Source organism: Eumetopias jubatus, unplaced genomic scaffold, assembly GCF_037043125.1.
Source record: "Eumetopias jubatus isolate StellerSeaLion01/CBP00866 unplaced genomic scaffold, mEumJub1_p1.0 scaffold_16, whole genome shotgun sequence".
NCBI classification, from domain to species: domain Eukaryota; kingdom Metazoa; phylum Chordata; class Mammalia; order Carnivora; family Otariidae; genus Eumetopias; species Eumetopias jubatus.
The window spans coordinates 62099641-62107632 of record NW_028274822.1 but is presented as its reverse complement, the minus strand read 5'-3'; the positions used below and the strand labels follow the sequence as shown (position 1 = coordinate 62107632).

Genomic DNA, 7992 nt, shown 5'->3' with positions numbered 1-7992 from the left:
AATTGGGCTCCACGCTCAGTGGGGAATCTGCTTCTCCCTCTGACCTTCCACCCTCTCATGCTCTCTCTCTCTCTCTCACTCAAATAAATATATAAAATCTAAAAAAGAAGAAAAAGAAAAACCATACAATTATCTCAGTAGATGCAGAGAAAGCATTTGACAAAATTCAATAACCGTTCATGATGAAAACTCTTAGCAAAATAAACATAGGAATTTCCTCAAGCTGATTAAGGGTATGTCCAAGATCAAACAACTACACTGGAGTCCATGAAAATTTAAAACTTTCATGCATCAAAGGACACTAACAGAAAAGTGAAAAGACAACACACAGAATAGGAGAAAATATTTGTAAATCTGATAAGGGTGTAATGTTCAGAATATATAAAGAATTTTAACAACTCAACAGTAAAAATAACTCAATTTAAAAAATAGTCAAAGAATATAAATAGACATTTCCCCAAAGAAGATATACAAATGACAAATAAGCACATGCAAAGATGTTCAACATAATTAGACATTAGGGAAATGCAAATCAAAACCACAATGAAATAGTACTTTACACCCAATAGGGTGGCAATTAAAAAAAAAAAAAAGGAGAGCAAGTGTTGGTGAGTATATGGAGAAATTGGAAGCTTTGTGCATTGCGGATGGAAATGTAAAATGGTACAGGTGCTGGGGAAAACAGTATGGTGGTTCCTCAAAAAATTAAAAACAGAATTACCATATGATCCAGCAACTTTACTTCTGGGTATAAACACAAAAGAATTCAAAGCAGGGACTCAAACAGATATTTGTACATTCCTGTTTATAGCAGCCTTATTCACAGTAGTCAAAAGGAGGAAGCCACCCAAGTATCTGTCGAGGGACAACTGAATAAGCAAAATGTGGTGCACCCATACAAGGGAATACTACTCTGCCTTCAAAAGGAAAGAATTCTGACACATTCTACAACATGGATGAACCTTGAGAACATTACACTAAATGAAATAAGCCAGTCACAGATGGACAAATACTATGTGATGCAACCTCTGTGAAATAGCAGTCAAATTCATAGTGATAGAAAGTAGAACAGAGGTAACCCAGGGCTAGGGAAATGGAAGGAATGAGAAGTTATCGTTTTGGGGGGCTTGAGAATTTTTTTTTAAGATTTATTTATTTGACCGAGACAGAGTGAGAGAGAGTGTGAGCACATAAGCAGGGGGAGGGGCAGAATGAGATGGAGAGAGAATCTCAAGTAGACACCCTGCTAAGTGCAGAGCCCAACTCGGGGCTCCATCCCACCACCCATGAGATCATGACCTGAGCCAAAACCAAGAGTCCGGCACTTAGCCAACTGAGCCACCCCGGTGCCCCTGGGGGCTTTTTATTTTTTATTTTATTTTTAAATTTCAATCCCAATATAGTTAACGTACAGTATTATATTAGTTTCAGGTGTACAATGTAGTGATTCAACGATTCTATACAACACTCGGTGCTCATCATGATTAAGTGTGAGAAGTTAACATTTAGTGGATACAGAGTTTCAGTTTGGGATGATGAAGAAGTTCTGAAAATGGTTAGTGGTGATGAATGTACAACAGCGTGAATGTATTAATGCCACTGAACTACATAGACTTAAAAATGGTTAAAATGGTAGAACATGTATTTTACCACAATAAAAAATAGCAAAAACAACAAAATACTAGAGTAGAAATCTAACAAAATACATTCAAGACCTGTATTCTGAAAACCACAAAACACGGACTAAGAAATCAAGGAAGATATAAATAAATGGGGACCAGACATCTTGTTTGTGGATTCAATATTGTTCAATCCTGATAAGATGCCAATTCTCTCCAAACTGATCTATGGATTCAAAGCAACCCCAATCAAAATGCTAGCAGGAATTCTTTCTTTTGGAAATCAAGAAGGTGATTCTAAACTTTAGATGGAAAGTCAAAGGAGCCAAAAGAATTTTGAAAAAGAATAAAATTGAAAGACTAACTCTGCCTGACTTAAAAACTTACTATAAAGCTACAGTCATGGAGACAGTGTGGTATTGGTGAAAGGAGAGACACACTGGCCAAAATGGAACAGAAGAGAGTTCAGAAATAGATCCACACATATATGGTCAACTGATTTTCAACCAAGTGGAAAGTCTGTGAAAAAAGGCTAGTCTTTCAACAAATGATTCTGGAGTGTTGCATATCCATATGAAAAAATGAACTTTGATCCATACCTCATACCATATACAAAATTAACTCAACCTGGATCATAGACCTAAATGTACAACCTAAAACTATAACACTTTTAGAATATAAAACAGGAGAAAAATATTCTGAGCTTGGGTTAGGCAGACATTTCTTAGCTACAATGTCAAAGTCATGAACCATAAAAGAAAAAAATGATAAATTGAACTTTATCAAAATTAAGAACGTTCACTCTTCAAAAGGGATTGTCAGGAAAATGAAAAGTCAAGCCATGGATGTGGAGAAAATATTTGCAAATCACATATCTGATAAAGGTTTTCTTTTCTTTTTTTAGAAGATTTTATTTATTTATTTGTCAGAGAGAGAGCACAAGCAGGGTGGAGCGGCAGGCAGAGGGAGAAGCAGGTTCCCTGCTGAGAAAGGAGCTCAATGCAGGACTCGATCCCAGGACTGGGATCATGACCCCAGCCAAAGGCAGATGCTTAACTGACTGAGCCACCCAGGTGTCCCTCTGATAAAGGTTTTCTATCTAGAATAAATAACTCAATGACAAGAAAAGAAACAACTCAATAGAAAATGGGCAAGAGATTTGGAGAGGCACTTCACTAAAAAAGATAATTCATGTACAAATAAGCACACTAAAAGAAGGGCAACATTATTAGTCATTAGAGAAATGCAAGTCAGAATTATGATGAGGTCCCTCTATTAGGATTGTGAAATTCATTCATTCATTCATTCATTCATTCATTCATTTTTGAAGGAGAGAGAGAGAGCGCGCACATTTGTGCGTGCAAGTGGGGTTGGAGTGGGGTGAGGCGGGGCAGAGGGAGCAGGAGAAAGAGAATTCCAAGCAGGCTCCATGCTCAGCACAATGACCCTGAGATCATAACCAGAGCAGAAGTCAAGAGTCAGGCGCCCAGCTGACTGAGTCACCGAGGCACCCCAGGATGTGTGTGAAATTTAAAAATTAAAAACAAATCTGACACGGGGTGCCTGGGCGTGTGGTCTTGGGGTTGTGAGTTCGAGCCCCACGTGTGGTGTGGAGTTTACTTAAAAAAACAGAACAGAAAACCAGAATGAATCTGACAATACCAAGCACTTGGAGCAGAACAACTGGAACTCTTGTGCGTTGCTGGTGGGAATGAAAATTGGACAATAGCTCCACAGTTTCTTTTAAGTTGAACATTCAGCCAGACAACTCAGCAATCCCATTTCGAGGTATTTACCCAGTGGAATAGAAACTTATGTTCACATAGAAGCCTGTATGAGAATGTTTATAGAGGCTTTATTCATGATGGCCCCAAACTGGAAATAACCACCCAAATGTGCCTCAACTGGGATTGGGTAAATAGACTGGTATATCCACACAAGGGACTACTACTTGGCAGTAAAAAGGAATGAATTCCTGCTGCGAGCAACAACATGCATGAGCCCGAAATGCCTTTTGCTAAGTGAAAGAAGGCAGATTCAAAAGACTACGGACTGTGTAATTCCACTGATATAACATTTTGGAAAAGGCAAAAATATAGCCACCCCAGAAGCTGGGGTGAGTGACTACAAAGAGTATACCGGGGAATTTTCGGTGGGGGGTGATGGGCTGGTTGAAACTCTTGGTTGTGGTGGTAGTTACACAGCTGTATGCATTGTTAAGTTTTGCAGAGATGTACATTACAAAGGGTGAGCCCTACCATATGTAAATCATACTTCAATTTAAAAAAAGACTGGTAGGAGCGCAAATGGTATCACCCTGGAATTCTCTTTACCAGTTTTTTTTTTTTTTTTTAAGATTTTAAAGAGGGAGAAGCAGGCTCGCTGCTAAATGAGGAGCCCGATGCGGGGTTTGATCCATGGGATCATGACCTGAGCCGAAGGCAGATGCTTAACCCACTAAGCCACCCAGGCACCCAGACTATCTTATTGTCACCTTTTACTTCCTTTTCTTCATTGACCTTGCTGCTGATCAGAAATTCATGAGAGGCCAGTGCAGTAACAGAGTATGACACCCATACCAAGCACTGAATCCCGACAGTGACCCTGGGTGAGCAAAAGCTCATGCTTTTCTCAAAGCCTAAAATGTGTCTTTGGAGGCAATGTAGAAACACAGTTAACACAGTTGGAAGTTATCCCAAGCCAAAAGACAGCAAAGGTCATATTTTGTATGTGCCCAGGGACAAGATCCTCTGGACTGTAGCAGCAGCTCTTTCTTACACAACTCCTGGCCCCATTTGACTCCTGGTTTGGCCCTCTACCCCTACCCCAGGTGCCCCAGAAAGCCTGCAGGGAAGAATGAGGTGTGTATCTATTGCCAGCCACTAGGTGGCATTAAACACACCACTCTCCCAGGCACTGGGGGACCTAAGAGCGCATTCCAACAGGACTGGATTTTTCACCCACCTGCTATCTTCTCTCTTGCCCCACACCAGTCCTCCTTCTCACATTCTAGGCTTTGCATAAAGTTTCTCTAGCCATAGTTGTCAATAGGCGAATTGGCGATAGCCCTGGGGAAGTCTTGAGGTTTATACTCACCTCTGTTGGTTTGCAAGCTTGGATATTCTATAATGCTCTGGAAAAGACAAGATTATGGCCAATGTATCCAATCGCTTAGGGCTTTTCAGAATTTGGAGCAGCAATTATGTCATTTTTGCATGCCCTGCACATAGGCCCAACACAGGTAACAGCTTCTTGCGTCCCCAAACAAGACCTTACAAGTGCGCTGGAGAGCGCAAAACCAGCTTCAGGTACACTTAACAGGCTGGGAAGCTAGGGATTTGGCTTCAGCTGGAAACACCATTTCCCCATATCCTTACCACCAGAATGGGGACTGCACATCCCCTCCAGCCATGGCCCCCGAATGACTGCATTCTGTCATAAAGCAGGGCTTAATCTCCTCCCCGCTGCCTCAGGAATAAGATAGTAAGATAAATCCATACTTGTTATGTTCAAGCTTTGTAGAGCAGTGCCCTTTGGTAGAAACTGCTTCCCTACTTGGCTTCATAGTTTTCACTGATTCTAAAATAAGCCATGTGTCTTGAATGTACCTACTCATTCCTTCTAGGTATCAAGTACATTTGAACCATGCCATTACTAAGAGTTTATTTTGTAGTTTTCATACCGCTATAGGACTTGCCACCATTTATACCCTACCGCCATCCAGTTTAATTTAATCTGACAGGTGTTTACCAAGAGCCTGTTTTGTACTCCATCCTTCTGCAAATAGGGACCTGCTCAGGTAGCTTTGATGGTGCCTCATTGCCTGTAAGACAAATCAGTTTTTAGCATGGTTCATAGGGCCCCTTGATCTTCTTCCAGTTCGTGGTGCCTGGCATTGGTTAACTAAGCCTTCACCGGAGGCTCACCATTGATTATGATCATTTCTCTGGCCTCCCTGTCAGCCCTCACTCCTATCTCCCACCCTGTGGTCACACTGGCCACTGGCTGATGCTGAATTTACTACACACTGTCATGATGACTCAGCATTGTTGTTCATGTGATTTCTTCTGCTCAGACTGCTTCTCTTCCTCCATCCAAATCCTAACTCATCCTTTGAGATTTAGCTCAGATGTTACCCCTCCTGTAAGGCCTTCTGGTGTCCTTCCCCTGTGACATAATACATTTCTCCTGTCCATTGTCCCCTAGCATCTTGTTCTTACGTTTTTTACAGCATTGATCATTGATAATCTTATATGCCTGTTTGTATACATCTTTACTTCAAATGGTAAACTTCTTGAGGACAGGAATCATGTCTTATTATGAGTAACTCCAGCACTTAGCTCAGAACTTAACTGTGGTAGATGTAAAAATAATAAGAAACATTTCCTATGAGTCCTCTGTCTGGCCAAGAATGGTGCTGAGTGTGCTACGAATCATTTACTCCTCACCCTATAAGTAGGTGATATGATTACCTATTTTACAGATGATGAAACCTAGGCACAGAGAGTACAAGAAGCCTAAGGTCTTACACAGGAAGTAAGTAGTGTTATTGGGATATGTTCAATAAATGATTATTGGCATGTTGAATGGAGTTGAATTAAGATTTTTCCTATTCTGGGAAGATGTCAAAAAAAAAAAAAAAAAAAAGCCATGATCCCTGTCCTTGAAATACTTAATTGACAACACTTTTTTTTCAAGCATTTTTTTAAATTAACAAAAGAGATCGAAACACTCAAATTCAAAGGCCCTGTGGGACTCAAAAAGCTCCAGTTTCTAAGTTGCAGAATCAGCACATACTGGAAAAATTCAGTGACATTTGAAAATGTAAGATTAACTCTTTTCCTTGAGTTCCTTTCCTTGCATTCACAAACGGATTGAGTGGCCACCTGTTTGAGGGATTCTATAGTCTTGGCAGAATCTTTTAACTTGTACTGCACCACATGGAATGTCATTGCTTTGATTTCTTATGCAGGAAGTGAAGAAACTGCCTACTCTTAACAGCTGATACGGATGATCCTGTCGAGTGACTACGAAGTATGCAAAAAAGGCCATGGAATTTGCAAATGTGCTGAGGTTTGTCCCTGGTTCCATCACATCCCAGGAGTGCACCCAGCGGGGGAGGCCACTGGGCCCCAAGTGGACCCACGGCTGCTGGTTTTGGCTTCTGAGCAAGATACGATTCCAGCTTTGATCTGTTGGAGAGGCCGCGGCTGTCCCTTCAGGTGGTCGGTTTCTCCAGTAAATGGCGCTCTTTTTCTGAAACCCTTCTAAACGCAAAGCTGTAAACAGTCTGTGAACCAAAGATTTCCCATTTTCCCATGCTCCATGTTCAGTTTTTTTCTTTCTTGGGGTACCGTACCTCTTAATGACAAGTTTAAAATATTCGTTAGCAAAATTTCCATCAAGGTTAAAGCTGGAATTTCACTGCCATCTGCTGTGAAGATTGGGGCAGTTTTGCCACCTTTATCTTCCTTTTGGAGGTCCCGGAGGAAGGAACCGACTGCTGATAACACACTGGCTTGACCACAAATCGACAGCGCGCTTTTCTGGATGGCCAGGTAAGTGTTAGCAAGGGAAGGCCGGCTCTATCATTAACTGTTACTTCATCACGGGGCACCGCTGAACTCCGAAGACGGGATTGATAGTGTTGTAGATTTCCACACAGCTTCACACACACAACCTGGAGCATCCGTGATCGCGGCCACGCAGGCGCTCGGCCCTGGGGTCCGGGGGTCGGCAGCAGCCGCGGACCCCGCGGCCAGGAGCCCCTCCGGACGAGGTCAGCCAACCCTGGCCAGCGCCCCGCAGCGCCCGCCCCGCCCCACCCCCACCCCGCACTCTCGGGGCGCCCTGCCCTCCCGGCGCCTCTTGCTGGCCCCCGCCCCACAACACTCTGTAGCTCACAAAACTCTGCATGTCAGTGTCCAGAAGCAGGGCTCCAATTCCATCTTAAATTTCACTTAAAGTCATTAAATGCCTTTTCCAAAGTTATTATTACAGCCATGAAAAACAAAAACAAAAAAACCTTCTGCCAAACACTTGAGTAAACTCTGGATGAACTCGTTCAATTCCATCTTGTTCTCTTACTGGACTCAAATTTTACATCGTATCTTTACTTTGGCCATGACCTATGTTGACATTTTGGGGTTATCCACGCACTGTGGCATATTACATGGAATTATGGCATTTACTCTGTCACGGTGCCTAAATCCCGTGTCCGCACAGTCATGGGTACGGAAGAGCAGAGCAGCGAGGTTCTCCCTGCCGTCCAGGGACAGGCATCTCAAATCATACCCTAAGGCTCAGCGTAAACTCCGAGCCTAAGTTTTTGCAGGGCGCCAATGTCTGAGAGCGCCTGCGGCCTCGGGCGCCG

General features: G+C 42.5%; 1 pseudogene; it reads right to left on the bottom strand.

Moving 5' to 3' along the window:
• Window positions 1-6449: 6449 nt before the first annotated feature.
• Window positions 6450-7693, bottom strand: LOC114198089 (calcium uniporter regulatory subunit MCUb, mitochondrial pseudogene; annotated as a pseudogene).
• Between the last annotated feature and the right edge of the window lie 299 nt (window positions 7694-7992).